General features: G+C 40.5%; 1 protein-coding gene across 12 annotated transcripts in view; it reads left to right on the forward strand.

Annotated features, from left to right (window-relative positions):
- The first annotated feature begins 799 nt into the window (after positions 1 to 799).
- PAM (peptidylglycine alpha-amidating monooxygenase) overlaps positions 800 to 22807 on the forward strand; it is a 223932-nt gene continuing 201924 nt past the window's right edge. For 10 of the 12 annotated variants that reach the window (XM_077817250.1, XM_077817254.1, XM_077817257.1 and 7 more), the window contains exon 1: positions 800 to 876. The gene's annotated coding sequence lies outside the window, so the exon portion shown is untranslated. Of the gene's footprint in view, positions 877 to 1476; positions 1542 to 11080; positions 11136 to 22807 lie in introns of those variants that run through there. The other 2 variants (XM_077817251.1, XM_077817252.1) reach the window with 2 other exon arrangements.

Here is a 22807-nt window from a genome sequence, read left to right on the forward strand (position 1 = left end):
CTTTGCATGTTATAACAAATCTGCTTTCAGTTATTGATGCTGTTCATTGTCCAGGAGCTTTTCCAGTGAGAGCAATGTTCTTTCCTTGCCTCTAGTGTAGTTTGTCCCCCTTTTCTCCAGATTGTTTACAATGAGAATTCAGCATGGGAAAGCACTACACGGCAGGATATTTTCAAGGATTTCCCTAGCTGGGAACACCCCAGACCCCCTTAAAAGGAGTTTCTCAGCTGCTTGTACCCTGCCTGCACCAACTCTTCCTCCTCCTCTCTCAGACAGCGTTGTCTGAAGAAAAACTCTCCCAAAATCAAGAGACGGTTTATGCTCCCAAAGACACCTTTCCCCTAGCAGACTCTCCTTCTCTTTGATCTCTCATGACAGCTCAGGAGGTTTCTCCGTGAAATACCCCCTGCACCGGGAGCTCTTCCCACTCACGCCCCAACACACGGCGTTATTCTATTACATATGTTGTCGCCCCCCACCGCCCGGCGCGGGGACATTCTGCACCCCCACATCCCACCCCACAGCCCGGCGCGGGGACAGACACCCTGCACTCCCCACCCCATCGCCAGAGCGGGGACGCTGCCTGCCTGCACCCCGGTGTCTCTCCCAGCCCAGGCTGCCTCAGGCGGGGTTCGCCGGGAGACGTGAGCAGTGGCTCGTCGGGCGCTGGGGAGGCTGCTCCAGCGGGCGCGGTGCGCGGCTGGCTCCCGGCGCTGCTCTGCGGGGAGGGACGGGAGGCGGAGCCGCGGCCGGGCCGCGGCAGGCGGCTCTGCCTAGGGGCGGGGCGGGCTCGGCGTCAGGCGGGGGGAAGCGTCGGGTAAAGCAGCGGCCGCGGCCAGGAGGAGCCGCCAACGCCAGAGCCGCCGTGGGCAGCGGGTGAGTGCGCGGGGCTGCGGCTCCCGGGGAGTTGTGTCGTTTCCTCCCTTCCCCAGGGCTGGGTGCGGCCACCCCCGTCTTCCCTTCCCCGGGCATCTGCAGCGTTCTCCCCCGCCCGCCTGGTACAAGCGCCCCCTGCCCAGGCACCCCCCGGGCACGTGTTTCCCGGCAGGGAAGGGCACCTACCCCGCCGCGCGCCCCCTCGTTCCCTGGCCCGGGCTGGGCCACTGCATGGGAGCAACTTTTCCTGGGTGCTGCCGCCCCCGCGTCTGGCAGCGGCCGGGCCCGGGCTGGCCGGGCTCGGCTTGGGCAAGGGTAGAGCGTGAGTCGCCCCTAAGGCTTGGAGGCCACCAGCTGCTCCGCTCCTGGGCCAGGGCTTCCCCCACTGGTTTCCGGGCCGAGGGTCTGTGCTGAGTCGGGGGCGCTCCTCGCCCAGCTGCTGCGGAGAGAACGGGTCCCTCTGCTCTTGCGGGCGGGGGCGGTAGTTGGGGTTTCTGTTGCAGCCCCTGTTGCTTAGCGGTTTGTGTCTCCTACGAAGAAACGACCATTTTTTTGTGTTTTCCTGGTTACTTCGGGATTTAGAAAGTCGCTTTATGGCTTCCCGTTTAATGGAAGACTCACACCCCTTCCTGTGTCTGGAGTGGTGGATCAGCGCTGCTTGACAAGTGTGTGTTTCTCATCCTCTAGCTGTACCTTCATATGCTGTTCTTTCTACCTTGCCCAAGAAACACTTCAGCTTCCCTTTGACCAAAGTTTCTTATGCTGCATTGCTTACATATATACACACACAGGTACATCTTGGATATGATAGTAGCACAACAAACCTCGTAGTACTTGTCCTGGGGTGAGAGGAAGAGTCGGTAGTACAGTCAGGTATATTAAAGGTGGTGGTGCAGCTTTTTAAATTGCAGTTGTCGGTAGTGCCATCTTGTTTATCATGGACCTGACTTATCCGCTATTGAAAGTGCTTTTCATTCTTACACTTCACGTTTGAAATTGTTTATGTTCTGACTTCTGTGCACCTACAAGGTGAGCAATGAAAATCAATTAAATGTATGCTTTTGGTCATAGTTTCACTTTAAGCTACCCAGCACTACGTGTTCTGGCTTCTTCTGTCAACTGGAGAACACTTGTTTTAAAAAAGTCTGAATTCCTCATGTGAATATTTGAGAAGTAGAAACCTTTGGGTGTTACATTTTTATAGAAGGTTGTTTTTGAAAAACATAGCCATTAGGCCAAAATGTAAATTGACACTATCCCTGTAAAGTTTTGCATCCAGCATATTTTGGAAGACTCTGTAAAGATGATATGAAAGACATAAAAATGCTCACATGAGAAATAATGAGTTACACACACACACAGAGAGCTCTCCAGAGAAACACAATATAAATTACCAAATGTTAACTTGCAGTGTAACTCAAGTATGGGTATTAAAATAGAAACACTAATTATCGAAGCTCCTTATTCAAAACCAAACAAAAAAATAACAAAACCACAGGCTCATAGCTTGGTATTCTGAATCCTTCCTACAATGCCAGATGTCAAACAAGGCCCCACCATCCCTATCTTTCCTGGGCCGTTCTTTACATGTCCTGTGTGGTAGTGTACTGAAAAAAATATAATGAACCTTTGATGGTCCCAGATTCCAGAAGCCAAATGCTGACTTTCCAGAAATCTTAACTATAATTAGCACTTTTTTGATCAATTTAGATTTAAAAATAAAACATAAAGTTCCTATCTGATGATTTAAAATTCACAGTACAAAATAAAATATAAATGACTAGTCATCTCACCTTGTTAACAGAATGAATCAACTAATTCCTGGATGACGAAATAAACTCAGAACAGCATTAGGGGTTAGATGATGTGGTGATTAAAACACTCCTGACAACCTGGCACCTTCCCTGGTCTAGTGCTCCCACCATGGGAGTTGTACCAGTGGTGAAAAGATGATAAATTGTCGGGAAAGGGCTAATAACCAAAAGGTGTGTGTAATATCTAGGTCTTTCTACTGCAACTAGGTCAGTGCAGGTGGAGACCTGCACAGAACTCGTTGAACTCAGTAGAGGTTTGTGCAGGGTTCTAAATCTACAGATTGAGTTGCAAAAACAAGGTCTTAAATTGTATTTATTATCCTGTTAAATTTGTTTATGAAGCAAGGGAGGGAGCTCCAAATCAGGGGAGTTCCAGCGGGGGTTTAGTTTGAACACCTTACTTCCTCTATTATTTTGGAAGTGACTTAAACATGTACAATGGGTGTCACAGTGTTTAGACTGAGACAAAGTTTGGTCTTGAATATATGTCTACAATTGCCATGATTGCAATGAATTATACGCATGTATGTAAGGGCAGAACCTCTGTATAGCATATTACCTCCTTGTTAAGTATTGTTATGGCTCAAAGTCAGGGGTGAAAGTAACACAGAGGACTTACCAAAACGGGGGCTGGCTCTGGCCCCCAGAAGGAGTGGGGCCTGAGGCGGAAGGGCAGGGAGGGGGGGGTCAGTGTCCCCCAGCCAGTGCATCCGCGCTGCCTGGCCCCTGCTGCCCAGGGCTCTGACCATTGCCATGGCAGCAGCAACCAGAGCCCCAGGACGTTTTAAATCGCCGGCCCTGGGGCAGCAGCTCCTTTTGCCTGCTAGTGTGTCGTGTCGTCCCCCCCCCGCAGTGCTTCAAGTTGGGTCCTTTGCCACGGCAGCGCTTTAACATCACCTGCGTTTGGGTCGGTACCGGGGGCCACTGTTTACTGGTACCGAACCGGCTTACTTTCACCCCTGCTCAAAGGGAAACAGGTTATAATCTTGTCATTGTCTCAGTGCAAGAGCATGGGGAAATTAAACTGAAAGGTTGCAAAATCAAAATTGTAAACGGAAAAAATATTTTCTGCTCACACATAATTGGACTGTGAAACTCACTCTCACAGGATGTCAACAGAACATAAATTTAGTAAGATTCACAGAGGGATTGGATGTTTATATGGATGATAAAGATATGTAGCGTTAATCTTACTTCCGAAGTTTGTCTACGTTAAAATCTCATGCTTCGGGGGTTAAGCCAGGGTTTAAATTCTCATAGAAGTATTTCCCAGAGCTTGCAGCTTCTGCCTTGCGGATTTGAAAAGCTCTGAACAGCTCCGGCTGAATTTAAACCCTGGTTTAAGCCAATATCTAACTTTTAGGATGAGACTTCATGGGGGCAAGTTATACCTCACTTATGTAGTGTGGGTTTTTGTACCTTGTCAGAGGCATCTGGTTCTGGCCATTGTTGGAGACAGTTTACTGGACTAGATCATGGGTCTGATCTACAATGGCAATTCCTATGTATATTATCAAAACTTGCTTTATTATTATTTTTTTTTTGTATTTATTCAGTTTCTACCATTTCAATCCAAGTTGAAATACTTCCAGGCAAAAAGAGAACTCTAGTGTAAGACACAGAAATAACAATATAGATTATTTGTAAAAATAATCATAAACATCTTACAGTCCATTAAAGTAACACAAGAAATAGTGAAAATATTCTGCTTTTAATTAAAAAATGGGGAAATCTAACACTATATTTCACTCTTCTCCTCACATATCAAGCTTAGTTAGCTGAGTTCAATGAACATTACATATTTTGCAGTACTTATGCTTAACAAATATAAGATTTTTCTGAGACAGAATTAAGTACTGGGTTTGACTGCAGAGAATTACAGTTTGGAAGGGCACAACAGAGATATTCAGACTGTATAGGTAAAGTCTCTACCAAGCTGATTTCTCTCTTTCTATCTTGGGTGCTCCCCATTTCTCCATCTCCTCCAAGTGTGTGTGCACGCACACAGTTCAGAGCTTTTGGGCTGATGTGAGAAGGAAAGATCTACTCTATATGCAGCTTCGGTTTTGATCTTACTCTTTGGTGGATACCTCCAGTGCCTTTCTCTAGCCTGTTTTTGTGGATATAGGGAGACCTTTTTCCAGATTTATCAATCTGATGTTTTTTAACAAATACTCATTTCATTCTTTTTCCCCTCTAAACTGTTAGGTGGTTTGTGGCAAAGAGATATCTTAAAATAAATAAATAAGACAGGAAAACTTAAATTGGTGCTCATAAAAGCAGTGTCATTCAAAATTATTGCCAGTTATGGCACATTTCTTTAGTTTTTAAGGGCTGAATTTTCAAAACTCAGCTAAGTTGTGGTGAGGTAAGAGTGGTGTGTAGTTAAGGTACACGACAGATATACCCCAGTGAGATTTGGGATTCAGTTCCTTCTTCTCTCTCATACTTCCTGGGTGCACAAATCTCTTCATCTCTCTTTATCTCAATTCATCATTTTTTAAACGTATATAAATACATCCCTACCTCAAATGGGAGTCGAACATAAATTCATGAATACTTGTGAGAAGCCTGGACACTACAGTGATTGGGAGGAGGAATATAAATACATAGTTAAATGGCCAAAAATGCTTGTTGCACATGAAAAATTAGTATCTGCATGCACAAGTACAATGTTTGCATATTCAAATAGTATCTTTTGAGCACAATGGTTGAAAGTGTGTATTTTGGAGCTGCAGTGTATGCAGTGATTTCTTAAAAGCTGATCGTAAAATCTGCACACATAGTGGAGACCCTATTGGTATACAGAGAGCTGGTGTCTGAACATGACGTGACCGTAGTTGAAACAGGAATAGGTAGAACATTTGTAGACGGAAATTATTTCAGTGGGTGTTTCTGCTTTAAAATCACAGTAAACTGGCATATTTCTTTGCCAGTATGATCATGAATTTAGTGAACGTATTAGAGCTGGTTAGGAATTTTCCATTGCAGTCTTTTCAGTGAAAAATGCAGTTTCTGCAAAATAGATGTTTTCTGCAGGGAAATCTTATATTCCCGAAAACATTTAGATTTTCCATTGTGGGAAAAAATCAAAATGAAGTATTTAGTTTGGGAGCTGGTCAACATGAATCAAAATAGTACAGTTTGTCAAACTAAATCAAAATGTTTTTGTTTTGTATCCATTAGACCTTGGTTTGCAGCTTGTTCAGGGTAAGTCCCTGGTGGGCTGTGAGGTGCTTTGTTAATCTGAGCATCCGCAGGTGCAGCCATTCGCAGCTCGCAGTGGCCACGGTCACTTTTTCCAGCCAATGGGAGCTGCAGGAAGTGGTGGGAACCAAGTTTGAGAACCCCTGCATTAGACGTTGGTCTGTTTTTGCTGGAACTGTTGCAGTGCATAATGGGAAATGAGGTTTGGATACTCATGCCCCCATTCTCAATGAGCTGGGTTTCCCAATATCAGTTCAACAAGGGGGGTGGGAGGGTAGCGGAAAGGGAGGGGGGTTTTCTGCTGCATTGTGGGAAATGCAGTCCGCTCAGGAAATTTTTCTGGTAGATGAGAATAGTGTGTGAGGGAACCAAAACCAGAATTTCCATGAGTTACCACGGCAGCTCAGGGGTCACAGATAAATGCTGAAACAAAACATTTAGATCTAGTTTGACAAACCAAAATGAAATGTTTCTATTCAGGAAAGTCATAATGTTTTGTTTCAACATTTTTGAACCAATTTTATTTGAATTTTCTGTTGCATGAAAAATTTTCATATATGACTTTGTCCCAATTTAAGATAAAAACAAATGTCAAAATATCAGAAGGGATGGGAGTAAATATCGTAAGTACACAGGAGTAACAGACACTACAGAGAGCTGCTCTTGTACCTAAGGTTGTAGTGAACTGTTTTATTATGAGAAAAAGAATATGACCATGTAATTAAAGACAAAACTGTAATGTACGTACAAAAAAGGCAAGGTTAAGGTTGCATGGCCCACCACAGCTTTTGGATATTAATGTTCTCGAAACATAAGTTTTTGAGTGGAACTTATTTTATACTTGTCAATTATCAGTTTTCCTTACAATGAGTGGAGTAGAAGCAGCTTGTTTATAACTTTGTTGCACATCAGGCTATTTCTGGCCCTTTTTGTTCAGTGTCAGATATTTCTGCTTTGTTTTTCAAGTCTGTTATCTATACTCTTCTTTTAAGAAGATATTTTGATATTGTTTTGGTCTGTAGTCTAGTGAGCTACCCTAACTGTGCAGATAAATAGTTTGTAAATCGTTTCTAGAAGGATGTAAGTAGACAATGTGCAAAGAGCCTTCTGTTAGGAAGAATTCTTTTCACAGTGGTGAATAGAAATGAGACGCTTGACCTCTGTCTAAGGAAAGGGCTCTGCAATCGTCAGTTTAGAAGAGCTTTCTCTTCACAGCAGGCATCCAGTTATAGACCCTGGTGGCTATAATAATGCCTAATAACTATAGCCCACTGTCTTTTCCTCCCATAGCATTAATTTGCTTCATTATTGTTATATCAGGATATTAAATGAGATTAATCCACAGGTTTAGGTAACAGAGATATATAGTGCTCAGTTTTTCAGAGAACAAATGTATGTAGACAGTAACTTTAGTTCGTTTCTGTTATGATATTAAACTCTGTGTTCTATGTGATACATCTTTCTGCAACTGACAAAACAATTTAAATAGTCTGTTAAATGAAATTACAAGGTTGAAAAGCTTCATGTGTCTTATTTCTATTTCTAAAGTTCATATAAATAAATATACCTAAATGGTCCTTGTTTTTCTTTTAATAAAATCCATGCCAGAAGTCCAATACTCATGACAAGCCAAACAATAACAAAAAATTGTCTGTACAATAGCATTGAGGAATTGAGAGAGAGGGGATCTTAATGCCAAGTTTCAAAGGGTTCATGCAATGAGTGAGTTAAAGAAATGTCAGGTTAAGAATCTTAGAGGTTAAAAAAAAATCCTCATGTATTGCTACTAACATACCGTACATTATTAAACTGAATTTTAAAAAAATCTGTTTTTTTTCTATTAATGCTGTTTAGTTTACTATGTACACTCAAGCACTCAGACAATGAAGATAGCCTAGTCAGTTTTAGTATCTCCTGCACAAGCACAATGCTGTAGATTTCAGATGCTTCAGGAGTGGGAGTTTACTGTAAATAAGTGGGGTTTTTATTGGCCGGGGTAAAAACCTTGCTTTACAATGGTGATATGCTTATGAGTAAAGATGTGCCTAAACTGACTTATGAAGCATAAGGACAATTGATTAAATGGCTTAAGACTTCTTCTATAACTCTGATAAGTAGTGTTTGAAGGTACTTTTACAGATGAAAATAAAGCTTTTTAAACTGTTGCAGGGACTTCTTTTGAAGAGTGAAACCACAATTGTGTCATCAAGAGGCATGATAGAATGCCATGACTGCTACGTTGTGTGGAGGAGCTGGTTTGCTATGCTTTTGGAACCAGACATTTAAAAGACTTCCTTTTTCGTGCTGCAAATTATAATCAATTACTATTCACAATAGAAATTGCTGTTTTGCAATTTTGTATGCGGTTATGAATCTATGCTACCATAAAATTATCCTTTTACAACTCTATTGCTTTCTTCATCTACATCTGGCCAGCAGGCTACAGGGCTTTCTTACAAAAGCAGAGCTCCTTTAGTGGTGGATGCTTTGTCCCCTCAGTATGCTCTGCACCTTTTAGCCTGTTCATATGCTCAAGTTAGTGCAGAATGTGGCTGTGTGCTTATTGAGCTGTGTGTTTTGTCCCTGAATGTCTGTGTTCCAATGCTCCCAGACTGAAATTAAGGTGTTGATTTTTGAGCAATGAAGCCTTGAATGGTTTTGGACTAACTTAATTGACAGAAACCTTTTCTCCCCATGTGGTATATTTATGGTTACAATCAATAGAGGCTCCTAAAATAGAACATCTTCAGACTGGCAGAGCATTCTCCATGAGGAGCCCTTAATCAGTGAACATTCTTATCAGACCACCACATTAATGAATTGCCTGAATGCCAATCTTCAGGGCTGGCAGCAAGACTCCTCTATTTCTTGGGCTTTTAGGATATGTTCCGGGAGGGTTGATGTCTCTCTTTAGAATAAAGAGGTATTTTTCATCTCATGGCAGATTTTATGTGGATGTGGTGTATGTTTTTACATTTCTTATGTAGACCATAATTTTAAACAAAATCTTCTAAATTTTTGGAAATGACCTTTTTAAAATAAATGTTGTCTCTATGAAGGGTAACATTTTCAAAAGTGCCCAACTCCATTTTCAAAAAAAGTGAAAATATTACACTATATAAAAATTTTTAAATGGTCATTTCCAAGCAGTTTAATAGAAAACAAGTTCTGAAAAGATTAAACACAAGTAATAGTAATAAAAAAAAATCCCTTCTAGATAACTTATATATTTGTATTTATTTAAAATCATTGGTACACTATTAACTGGCTTTCAAATATATACTCGCTATCTTCAACGGGCTTTTTGAAATTGAGGTGACTTTGGTTGAAACCAGTTTTACCCCAGTTAGTTTTATCTTTGTGCACACATGTGCTCTCTGAAGTCCGAGATGCTGAATATAATTGGACTAGGAACTACTTCCTCACTGCAGTGGAAGCTGAAGGTTAGAAATACCAGTGTGTGGAGTTTGATATTTTTGATATTTAAGACATTTTTCTCATACTTCTAATATACTTGATTATGAGTGTTCAGATTAGAAAATAGTGTCAGGTAACTTGCTTCCAAAATTAGAGGTTGCTCTCCTGTTCCAAGTTATTGCATCTGAAAATGATGGTAGCCTAGATAGGTGCTATTGGCAAGGCTATTTGCAACATTTCACTGTGGAGAGGATTTCTCTTTACTCCATCTGTATATAAAGTACATAAGCATTGCTAGTTATGTCCCTCTGTGACAAGCTGATGTGTGTATTAGTTGAGTGAAAGGCAAAATGCACATTATTCTGGCTTTCTCGTCTCTTTTTTAATATAGAGAGATCAAGTTCACCAGTCGAAACTCACTTTAAGGGGTGGCATTCTCTCTGAAGACACTAGTTAGGAAATAAGTGGAAGTCAGTAATTATGCTAAAACGATTTAAAATTATAATTCTCAGTACTATCCTAGTTACCGTTCTGGAAACTTAAAGAAATGGTGGGTCCTCTTCCAGAGGTCTGTTAATGATTGACAGCTTTGACTGCCTCCTTTGCTGCTCAATAAAGGCCCCCTCCTATAGGAACAGATTGATGATTGTGCCATTTCTGATAAGAATTTCACAGGCATGAAAAGGTTTTCTTTATGACTCAATCACAAAATCTAAAGTGGGTTTAAATTGTTTGTTAATAAGGCACAGTGATTTATATAAAAATACCTTCTAATTCCATAATAAAAAATTGCCCATATAACTTACTTGGGAAGGGCAGTTATCTTTCATATTACCCATAACTCTAAAGCTGTGATGATGGTGGCAGTGAGTTGTTATGGCCTTTCCTTTGTGGAAAGGAGCTTAATAACTTTATCATGCCAAAGGGGTGCTAAATTTATGGATCATGGGAAAAATAATAACTCTTCTTGGTGAGAACAATGTGTATTTCTCTCTAAGTGGTCAGTAATTCACAGCAGTGGATGCAGAATGGTCACTTGCTGTAGCCAGGGTAGGGGAGAAATGTCTGTGACACGTCAGTCTCTTCTGAACATAGACTGATATCACTTGTTCATGTGAATGCTGGTTACGTTTTCTTAAAGTTGCTGAATAAAATATTTTTATAACTGTTAATTATGGTACAATAAACCTATAACACTGAAGACTGCTCTTGCAGATCCTCTTTGTGATGCATCTGGAGCTGCTTTGTAATTTCTTAATATTGTATGTTGACGTGGTTATTGAGATGTGTTCTGTATGACTGTTGGTTTTAACACAAAGTGAGACTTTCTGAAAAAACAAGCAGGAATAGAAAGAATGGCTCAAGATAAGGTATCTCTCTGCAGACCTGTGAGCGGTTAAGGGGCAATGCCAGGACTACTAGCTATGGAGATATTTGCCTTCTCTCCAGATAATTTACAAAGCTGGCTTAAACCAGGACAGGAAAAGGCACCACAATGCAGGTGATCAAAAGAACTCTGGCAGGCTTATTAAAGAACACATTCTTGAGGGAAACACAGTGGGGAAGTTAGTTGTTTTGGAGAGTCAGGCTGAGCCACAGGATGGGGGTCTGAAGAAGTTAGGGCTTGCTAAATTATTAGGGGATGGTAAGTCTTTAGGTAAGATAGACAGACATGTAGGCTGTTTGTTTTAAAACAATTTTTCTTGAAATGCTTTGTTCCTACTGCAAAATAATCAATATTGTTATTTTCAGAGAACTGGCTGATCACCATATACCACTGGGGAAGAACAGCAGGTACCTAAAGTCAGCCGGACCTGCTGGGTAGGAATGATTGATACACAGGGTACTGTAGCCCAGGGCCAGGTCCAGGCATGGGAGAATATCTGAATTCCATTGCAGGATAGGGAAAGGGATAATGGTGCAGTTAGCCCTGAACGTTGAAACTCTTGTCTTAAGAGAGATCCTCAAGCTATCACTAAATGTAATGGATAGTTTTATATTTCACCTCTTTAGGAGAATGCCCTTTTGTTGTTGTTGTTTTTTGTTTTGATTTTGTCCATCAAGTAGCTGCTTAAGGCAGCTTTTAATGGCTCTTTGTTTGAGTAAACCCTTAATTTTCCAGGTTTGGATGTATGCATTTCAGAAGTAATGTCTGTCTCAATATTTAACTTTAAATTACTGTATCAAAAATATTCTTTGCCGCTTATGCAATGGTATTAAAAATAACACCCAAGAATACACAAAGGCAAATAAAAATATTATCAATCTGAAAATATGCAATCCTAGAACAGCAAAGAGAAGATAAAGGAGCCCCAGCAATCAGGAGAGGAAATATACATAGTCTTTCATATGCTTAATTATGTTGTCCTCTTTTTAAAGAGCAGGCAAGAAGTTGCTACTGCAATGTGCATGAGTAATAAATATTTCAGGTTGGAAACGACTGGACATATGTAATACAGGATTTATATATTGAATATTTTTAAATTGTTGTGTGAGTTGATGATGATCTCCTGGTGAATCACAGCTGCCCCAGGATTGGTGGTGGTTAAACTAGTTGAAGGCTAGTATATCTCATTGTTTGGAGTGCTTGACTTTCTGGCTTCTGTCCACAGTTTGACTTTATCAGTACAGAATGCCTGCCTCATGGTTTAATGATAACTTGAATTTAAATAACTTAACCAGAGGTTTGAGAGGAGATGGCATATGAACTTTTGCAAATTAAACTGACTTCTTTATATACATAATTTATGCAGGCTTATAGGAACACTGTTCTTGAGACTAGGAATAGATACAGCAAGTAGTTAACCATAGATGTTGTGTGGTGGCAAATCTGATGTAGCTGGAATATCTCTAGCCTTGGACAAACATACTAGTGATTCAGTCAGGTGACAATATACTGTGTGATAAGCAGAGTAGAAAAACCTGGATAGAGTCTCTCACTTTGAGACTTTGGCTTTCTGTGTGGAGAAGATTAATCAGGTAGGAACATCCTGTTTATCTGGCTGAGTTGTGGGCCATCTTTTTTTTTTTTTTTTTTTCCCTCTTACTGGCCTGAGAAGTTTGATATCAATCCTTGTTTCTCATTTGGGATGCTCAAGGCCTACCAGCTCTTTTTTCCCCTCATTATCAAAGGTGAGCTCCAAATCAGGTTCAGAATAAATTGAACAGAATGAGCAGTTAATTCACCAAAAGCTACCATTGATGGTCTGGACTATGGAATTTGAGCACAGTCACAAGGGAATCCACAGCTTTTCTTGACTAATCCAGTTGATGCTTTAAAAAATGGATTAAAAAAAAATAAGGGGCTAATTTGAGTCTACATTCCAAATCTTGTCATGTGATGTGATGCGATGCAGAGTTATATTGTTTCCTACTCATATTATTCAATGTTAAGTGATGCCTTAACATTGAATAATAACATTGTAGGGTACAACCAGATCTTGTAATGTGTTAATAAATTGGAGATGGTTCTTCGCTATTCACAATCTTAAGGAATCAGTTTTCTGAGGAAGTCAGGATGTTTCTACCAGACTTGTAACCTGGGAGATTCTCCTTCCTCACAGTGATCTAGTTCCTGTCACAGGATTTTGCCATTGAAACTCCTTCTGCTGTGAGCTACCAGCAGGGCATCTCCATCACAGGCAGAATGTGGGAATTTGTTTATTCTCTTACGTGACCACTTGTGAACATTCTTTGCATTGGCCGCCAGTAGAAAAATGAGTGAATTGCAAATATGATTTGTTGAGATGCAAAGGCTAAAAAAGACTGGATCCAACCTATGTGAAGAAACTACTCTGAAGAAGGTTTATTGGCCTTTCTGGACTGTGCTCATCTTCAAACCTCCACTTGATGGTGCTGTCTGCTCACCTTAGTTTGGAGGGGTGGTCCCAGAGCTATGAGGGAGCCCACAACTGGAGGTCTGTATTAATCCTTCTTTCAGGAGGAGGAGGGAAATTAGACAATAAAACTTACTTTATTTTGTAGGTTGTATGGTGCTTGAGGAACTACTAGTATTTTTGTTTGTTATTGGCGTGTTTTGTACATATCTAATTGTATTTTTAATAGTAAAGCACTTTGCATCAAAAGGACACCTATTTTTTTTCCTGTATACAAATATTTTAGTGCCTTAGTTTTATGTAACTTATGTGGGAAAAGAATTTCAGATATTCTTTGTAAGTTGATTTTTGGCTTTATATATCTGACAGTGTGTGTCATTTAAAAATACATTTACATTTTATATTTGTTTGTTTGCTGTGCAACACTTTCTGTGATGAACCCATCACATGTTTCTCAATTTCCATTACACTTTATCCTATAAATGGTAAATTATGTGGAATATTGTGGGTCAATGTCCTGGCTGCTGCTTCTCGCAGCCCCCGTTGGCCTGGAGCAGTGAACCGCGGCCAGGGGGAGCTGCGATCGGCCAAACCTGTGGACGTGGCAGGTATGCAAACTGGTCCGGCCCGCCAGGCGGCTTACTCTGGCGGGCCACGTGCCAAAGGTTGCCGATCCCTGCTCTACCCCATAAAGCTATGCTGCTCAGGCTCCCTGGACTACTAAGTTATGCCACTGTTCCTTAAGAACTCTCTAGGGCAGTAAAAGCTAGAGCTAGGAAAGGTGGGTGTAGGTAGTGGCTCTGGAGAGTTTTTAAAATTAGTCAACATTAGGAGGTGAACTTTAAACTGTAACACAATTTAGAAAAATAAATATTTGTGAATTTCACATAAGGTTTATTTTTGTTCAACATTGCTTTGTAATTATAAAATAAACATAAATCCCCTTAAACATTCAGGATGACCTGTATGAAATAACTAACATGTAGTACTTTCCTGAAGCCACGCTGAAGTGTTTGTCTTCTAAAAATAAATAGTGATGTCATTAACCTTGAATCCATCTCTTTATTTGTATGCGTGTTGTTTACTGTCATTTTGAGTCAATTTGTAGATTTTTGCAGCTATAAATAGTGTGCTTGAAACATTTACTGTTGGCAGCCCCCCTTTCTTTTTTCCAGATTGCATTCTGAACTCCATTTTGTATGTATGTTCATATTGAAATTGGGTTACAAATAATTATCTTGGTACTACTATGAAATATTTAAAATACTGTTGAAGTTCTTCAATTCAGTGTACTATGAACCTGGGGAAACCTTTATATTGTTAGCTCCTTTGGATGGTGGCAGATTCAGTTTTAAAAGATGCAATTTATCAATTGCTAAGATGAGTCTGTAAATTTTTGGGGGAAGATATTATGCGGCAGAATGAAGAGCAAAGGTTGCTTTAAGTCCCTTCCCATATTATTGTCCCTACTAGGGCCATACCCAGCCGAAGTTAGAGCAGCCTTCTGGATGCAGTTGCACAAGTACCCTTGCCCATGACTCCTCTCCCACTGGCTCCCAGTCTTTCTTCCTGGGCTCCTCGGCTCCTCATCCAATATCCGTGTGTGTCCCTCTGACGTTTGTCTCAGTATCTTTGTCTTCCCTGCCCCATTGGTTTTCAGTCCCAGTTTTCCCCCAGCTCCTCATCTGATCTCAGACTTCTATTCCTCCCTCCCCGATTTCCCTTGCTGGCTCCAAGTCTCCCCCTTCCACTCATCACCCCCACTCCTCCCTAGTCTCCTTGTCTCAGTCTGTCTTTTGTCCCATCTACATTTGAATTAGGCAGCTTCCTCCTCCATGCTGCCTGAACCCAGCAGAGAAGTAACTGAGAACACAGGTGAGACATTTTCTCTGCTCTCATTTCAAGTGTCTGGACTGGATCTGACATAGCCCACTGCAGTGCAGAGGTGCAGTTTCCTGGAAAGGGCTTCTCAGCTGTGTTGTAACAAGCCCAGTCTGATGGAATCTTCAGGGAATATAGCTGCTAACATCTAGGTAGTCTCTACTAAGCATGTGTGAACTTCCATTATTTCCCCCCCAAAGGCTTATAACTTGGCCAAATTGGGGCCTACTTTCATGGAGGTGTTGCATCTGCCAAAGTTCAAAGCATGGGGGCATGAGAGTTGTTCAAAGAAATGGTCGCTAAAAATTTTTATTGTAGGAAAAACATTCTTTTCCCTAGCCTTGTTCTTGGAAATGGCTCGACAGTTTTGGATGAAATTATCTCAAACAAATTCACTTCAGCCCAAATGGTTAAAATATGGCAGAGTTTTATAAGCAACTGAAAACAAGGGCTTCTTTTTTATAGTGATGACGGTCAGCAAACATTAGTAATAGGTGGTACCACCAGCCCCATCAGTCATTAATTTAATACTACAGTTGAGAATCTTACTTTTCCTAGGTAGCTTAATTTTCTCCTTTTTCCCATAACTCCCATCTCTATAGCCATATCATCAAAATATGTATTACCTACACGTGCTTGTCTATAGTTGGCTCTCTTATATCTGACTATATGTTTGAGTTTCCAGTGTACTGTAATTTGTGAATTCTGCACCATCTGTTGTACTAGATTTACTTTTGTCACATGGCTTTTGGTATGCCTAATTAACTGTTAATGATTTTCAATTACTTAAGCAAATTAGGGAAGCCAACATTGAAGTGTTGCTTTATTGGGATTTAGAAATCTTCTATCTCAGAATACAAGTTTCTCCACTTTAATACCTATCTTTAGGTAGGTATCCTTTTTCTGAATCATTTTTATTAGATGAAGTCAGCCCGACTGAAGTTCATAGTTATGGAGCGGATTAGCATAGAATGGAGCATGCTTCCTGAGGACATGTAAGACTCCTTATCTCAGCACTGTTGGGAGATTGTAGGCAGGACAAGACTCTCTTTCTACAATCATTATGAACTTCCAGTAGAATAGTAAGCTTATGTTCTTAGGGCAAAGGTCTTTCTTCAGAAGAGTCTTTTCAGTGCTGGGTTCTAACCACTTGATAAAATTGGCTGCTTTAAACACTGATTTATGTCTCCATTGTTACATTTCTTTGGTGCGTATGAAGACTAACTTGACCTACCTGCTATCTAGGTCAGTTTGTGGTTGAACAGATGTATTTATCCATGCTAGTAGTTCAAGAACTTGAATAAGATCATTAAAAACATCAACTCAACACTGTGATAATACCTTTGGAAGTTAATTATTTGAGGCCTGAAATCCTACAGTATCAACAACTGTAATAATTTTGTATATTAGCTTTCATTAGACGCTACTCTTTATTGCACTGTCTCTTATGAAGGGCTGGGAATATTATCAAGGACAATAATTACAATTAATTACAGATAATTACACCTACTGATTTTAAACTTGTGGTAGTTCTCAAATTTCACTAAAAGGGACATTAGATTAACGTCCCTTCTGAAGCTGGACTACTTAAATTAACTTACTACATTTCTACTTCAGTGAAGTCAAGAAAGTTTATTGATTGTTTGTCACATTGATAGATCAGTGTGGACATGTCTTGGTCGTACCTTTCTGTTTGTTTGTTAAATCTGTGTTGCGGAGAGTTAGACTGACACAGCATTACTTCCCCTAACTAAAGCCAGGTCTGCACTACAGATGTATATCAGTATAACTGCGTCGCTCAGGGGGGTGAAAAATCCACGCCCGAGTGACGTAGTTATACTGACCTAACCCTGATGCAGACAGTGCTGCATTGGTGGGAGAGCTTCTCCCATTGACATAGTTACTGCCTCTCGTGGAGATGGATTAGTTATGCTGACAGGAGAAGCTCTCCTTTTGGCGCAGGCCCCTCTTCACTTCAGTAGAGCAGCTGCATCGGTGCAGCTGCGCCGATGCAGTGTTTTAAGTGTAGACCTGCCCTAAAAGGGATTATTGGGGTCTACATTTCATAACTTTATTTTAACTTTTTTTTAATTTTGTGGGTCAGTATTTTACTACATGTCAGTATTCTATGTATTGCTAGCAAATGCATGCCACTGTTGAGGCTATTTACTTAAAAACTGGCTGGCTGGCTGTTTGTTTTTAACTTACTGAGTGTTTCCTATTTTCCTTCCAGTTTTTAAGATAGGCAAATTAATCTATTGGTCCATTTCTGAGTTGTATAGAGTTACTTATATACACATCACATGGATATCAACCACTGTTCACCCATAATTTAGCAGTCACTTATTTCAGTGGCTGCCATTGTTACCAACTATGCTTTACCCGAGGGTAGTGTTCTTACTTCTGATGTACACTATAGTCAGCTGTCTACCTTGGAGCGTTTGCTTCTTCCTGTCAATCCAGTGTCAATCTGAAGACAGATGAAATTGCTTTTAAAGAAAAAGCATGTTGGCCAAAATATCACATGTCCCAGGTAGGTGACTAGACAGTTATTTCAACCCCTGCAGCTCTTGTCGACTTCCATTTAACCTGAATAACAGAATTGCGCATACTGGGGATTAAAATATACATTGTATTAGTCTTTGTGTTTACTTAGGTATGTCATCTGAGCCAATTAAAACTACTACTGTAACACTCCTATTATCAATAATTTAACATATCCACCAGAAACCTGGGGCACTAATGGAGACCTTGCAAATCAGCTAACTGGATCTTGTCTTAAAGCAATCTAGTATCTTACATATCTGAATCCTCTGAGGCACTTTTTTTTTTTTCAGTACATGAGCTGTCAGTTTCTTTCTTGTCCTCACAGTTTGAGGTATCCATAGTGGATACAAATTATATACTGTACATATTTCCAAGGAAATAAACCCTTTAGTTAATCCTGCTGTAAAAGCAAAATACATTTTGGCACAGTTTGACACAAATATGAAAGGAGGGGGAAGGGAAGAAAGTAGACCGACTAGACTAGTTGGCTTAGAAACTCTCTGTTCTACAGCACATGGAATAGGGAAAGCAAATACATCCCTTTCTCTTCCCGATGATGATTTATTTAGAAAAAAATCTTTTAGTCTTTCTTCAGTCTGATGTCTTCTGGAGTTTATTTTCCAGGTCACAGTTTTGTTTTGTTTTTTTCTCAAAAAGCTATTCAGAGTTTTCAAGAATGACTGTTGTGATGCTGTCTAAAGGGGAAGGTGACAGTTTACACTAATATGGTCACCACTGGTACAAAATTGTGATAAATCTTGAACAAGGTGTGCTTTGTGAGGTATCGTTCAGAAAGTCATTGTTTGAGTATTATCATCTTGTTATAATGTGTATATTGAGTTACAATCCTATAGCAAAATTTCATAACTTCACATGCAGTGTTGATACAGGAGCACTCATTTGTTGCTGGTTTGGTTAAATCTCTAGAATATACCACCCATGTGGGAGTGTCTGCCCAGTTTTTTAACAGTCTGACCTGCTGTGGCTCTCTCGGCTGTGTTCCACAGCGGGTATGCTGACAACTATATCATACTCATCAGTTATCCTTTGACAACTCTGGTTTATTTCTTGGCAATATGAAGGATTGTGGATTTTTTCTTCCCTGCTACTAAGAACAAAAGTTGTAAAAAATCTGGGTGGGCATAGGTATCCTGGATCCATAGGGTCTGGTCTATTCCCCAGGCTGCAATGAATCTCTTGTGCTGAATCCCAAAGAGTGTCACAGTTCCAAAGAGGCAGGCCTTTGGCCTTCAAGACTCTGAGACTGGGCCTTCCAGTACCAGTACTGTCTCTCTATCTCTGGCTCGCTTCATCAAACCCAACTAAGTCAGGCCCCTGTGCGAGGGTTGTACTAGTCCCCTTCAGGGTGCGCTGCTCTCTTAGTATTTGCAGCAATCAGCCAGCCAAGCTGTTATGGACTCCCTTTCTGACGCTGGCTCCCTTCCTTTTGTCCTTAGTACCAGGTGAGAGCTGCTGAGGCCCTCCCAAAAGCAAATTCTTATCCCCATATTCTGACACCTTTCAGTCTATTGATCTCGAGCTGGGGGCAGTAATTGCCATTCTCTGCCCACCCAGCTCTGAAGACAGTGCAGAAGTAAGAGTGGCAATATGACAGCCCTCCTACAATAGTCTTGACCCCCAGCTCCCTGTGTCCCTCTTTTGGATCAGACAGTTGTGTGACCTAAACAACCACAAGAGCAGGTTCTAAGGATATGTCTATGCTTAAAATGCTATGGCGGCACAACTGCGCTGCTGCTGCACTTCAGTACAGACACTACCTGCTCTGATGGATTCTCCCATCAGTATAAGTAATCGACCTGCTAGGGAGGCAGCAGCTAGGTCAACAGAAGAATTCTTCTGTCGATCTAGCACTGTGTATGTACACTGAGGGTTAGTTTGGCTTAACTATGCCACTTAGGGGGTGCGTGGGTGTGTTTTTCACATCCCTGAGTGACTTGGTTAAGACAACTTAAGTTTCTAGTGTAGACCAGGCCTAACCCTTCTTCAAGAAATGCAAACTAGAGAGGGAAACTGAGGCACACATAGGAATAAAAATATTACAGAAAATTGTCACTTTGTCACAATGGGCTTAAGATCATAAATCTTTTTTTTCAAAGGACAACTTCAGAAACTTTCTTGTATGCAAGGGTATATTGCTAGAACATTCTCATTTAAGCTTCACTCCTCTCAGTTTTCTTTTTAAAAGAATACTGGTTCTTTTGTAAAATTTTTGGCTCATGCCAACAAAAGATCTAGTACTAGTTAAATAGCAAATTTTCTCCTGGAAGCAGTTTTTCCTAATATTTTCCAGTCTAGTGCATACTTAAAGTTTAGTATTCTTTTGTGGGAGACTAATTATACATATTCTACACAGGCAATTTTACATTCAAGGGATGAGGGGTAGGGAGGTGATATTTGGCCTCTTTTTGTCTTGCCATAGATCACTGTTTCCAGATTTATTTATCTTTGTTGGAAAAATCCCACTTCAAATATTTTTGTGGTGATAAATTCTGTTCTTGCGGTAGATTCATAGTGATACTATTTATCCTTGGAATGTCAAATTTTCAGTCTCCAATCTCACTTGTTTAAACACACACCCTTTATTTGAATTAATTAAAAAAAAAAAACTTGCCCATCCTCCCTTTAATAAAACAAGCAAACAAAATTGGATATTTTGAATCATCCTTTCTAATAAAAACCTAAGAAAATAGGCCTTTCAGTGTGTCCTGAAGGTGAGCTAAACTTGGGTCACGTTGGATTAAAGCGGGGAAGCAAATTCCAAAGTTGAGGACCCTCGAATGAGAGCTCCTTGTCACAGCTGAACGAATCTATGGATTGGCAGCCTCCCTGCTAATCTAGGCTGCCAGATGGCTAGAGCATGTAGAGAGAGGGTGGTTTCCCAGATGCCTGGTAATCAAATAATAAAGTCCTTTATTGATCAAAACAAACACTTGTAATTTGCACCTGGAAATTATTTGGTAGCCAATGCGTGGAACACAGGTACAACATTCCTCATGTGTGAAACACTGTAAACCAGTAAAGAGTTTCAGCATAAAAAAAACTCAGATGCATTTTACCGTGGTCTCTGAGAATTGTATCTCTTGGTCACAGGAACCAGACAACAAACATCAAAATTCAACACAAAAATACTCTGTAGCTTGGGATTTCTTTCCCACACCCACAGCTTCTGGGGCTTAGGAGAATGGCCTTCTCTCAAGCAGTCTCTCCCTACTTGTTCTTGGAGCAGCTGTTATGGCCCCTGCCTGGAGTATGTGTGTGAATCAGGAACAGGTTAGGCATTAGTGTATCTGCACACTGTTACAAATGCATTGTAATTCTCACTTTAGAAATAAAATCTGGAAGTGTCCAGAAGCATGGATAATGAAGACAAGATCTGCTGTACCCAGAGGAAAAATGTTCAACCTCTCTGCTTAGCGTAGATATAGAAAGCACTCTTGGCCTCTGACACTTTTTTTGGACATCCAGAAGCAGCACAGAATTCAACAGAAGCCCCTAGAATATGAACTTTGTAAAAAAGTGGGTATATTCAAAGGAGCAAATATTCTTTTTTTGCCATCTCCTCTGGTTTTCCCTACAGCTAACCAGCATCTCCTTTCTGTTCTGGATTGAGCTTTAGTCAGTTGTCCGTCTTCCAAGCACCAGTTTCAGCCAGACGCTAGGAAAAATCAAACAGCCTCAATGTTTGTGTCCAGTGAAAGAGACGTAAAGCTGTACTGTCATATCAGTGACTGTACTGGAAGCCATCTCCTCAGGCTGAACATTGAACAGGAAGGTTGTCGGAAGAGAACCTGTGATTCTCTACATAAATGGTCCTTTAGTGTTAGTATATGCCCCAGAATAGCGCGCGCGCTCTCTCTCTGTATATATTCATATAAAAATGGGGGGTTGGAATTCTTGACTAACACAAAAAATGTAAACTGAAATATAATTTGAGTGGCAGCACTTTTATTATTCCTTCATAAAGAGTATAAATGTGTACTGCTGCACCTTCTCAAACTTTGCTGGGTATTGTGTGCATTGCTGTTCCCGCCTTTCTGGTATATTTTTAAAAGGAAGTGCTGGCTGTCTTTGACAAGAAAAATTGCTTGTACGTTTAAAGGATCAATGTTTACAAGCAGTGAAATGCATGTGGGTATTGTAGTGCTGTATTCAGGTGCAGACTTTAATCTTCAGAGCTGTGCTTGAACTGCAGGAAACATCTACTGAACATCTTTCTTCCTGCATGCTTTCTCATATGGATATATTAATATAAGTGTCTAGGCACACGCTGGTTGTAAACACATTACACAAAGCATTTTAGAAGCAAAAGTGTTACTTCAGACCTTCTGAAATCTCCCCGCCCCCATTTTCTTAGCTATGGAGCAAAGCAAACCAACTGAGACAGAAGCCTCTTAAGCAAGATCCTAATTGAAGTGGTGCATACTTCAAAAAACCCATACAAACACTCCCCTCCCCCAAACACCCCTTTCACCTAAACGTTGATATGTAGATGTGAACTTTAAAATGATAAATTAAGGATTGGAATAACTTGGTAAATATCACAGTGTTGTTACCTGGTGTCATCTAGGATTTTTGATCATGCTGTGAGCAAGACTTTGTTTCTGGTATTATAGATAATTTATCGGATTGTCTCTTTATCAGGTAAAAGACTTTCATGAAGAAGTTATCTTGAGTTTAAGGAAGAACAATAAAATAATGTTTCCAAAGGTGTGTGTATGTTTCACAATGGGTGGAACATCTGTGCCACAGTGGTATGTGCAGGAATGAATGGAAGTGCTGCATTTAAGTCTCATCATGGTCCTGAAAAGTCTTGGGAGCACTGTTGTCATGTTACATTGGCAAAGGTCTGTCTGGCAGACCCTACCTCATAAAATTCTTTGTAAAGAAAAAGGCAAATGTGGTCACATGTCTGGCACTACAGGGCCTGAAGTGGACCAGACCAAGTAATTGAAATAAATATGCTTGCACGTGTAGTCCATATGTTCCATAACCCAAGACATGTTGATGTTGAACGATGAGGTGAAGTGAGCTCTAAACTATGTTGTTGGAATGTGGTATTCTGGAGCCCATTTCCAAAGCAATTGTACAAACACTACAACAGTTCGTTCTTTGCACACAAAGATGTTGGGGTTTGTGACAGACAATGCTGTTTACATGAGCACAGACTGGAGAGAGAGCCTGGAATGAACTGTTTAATAGCATACCATG

This window comes from Eretmochelys imbricata, chromosome 5 (genome assembly GCF_965152235.1).
Source record: "Eretmochelys imbricata isolate rEreImb1 chromosome 5, rEreImb1.hap1, whole genome shotgun sequence".
Taxonomy (NCBI): Eukaryota; Metazoa; Chordata; order Testudines; family Cheloniidae; genus Eretmochelys; species Eretmochelys imbricata.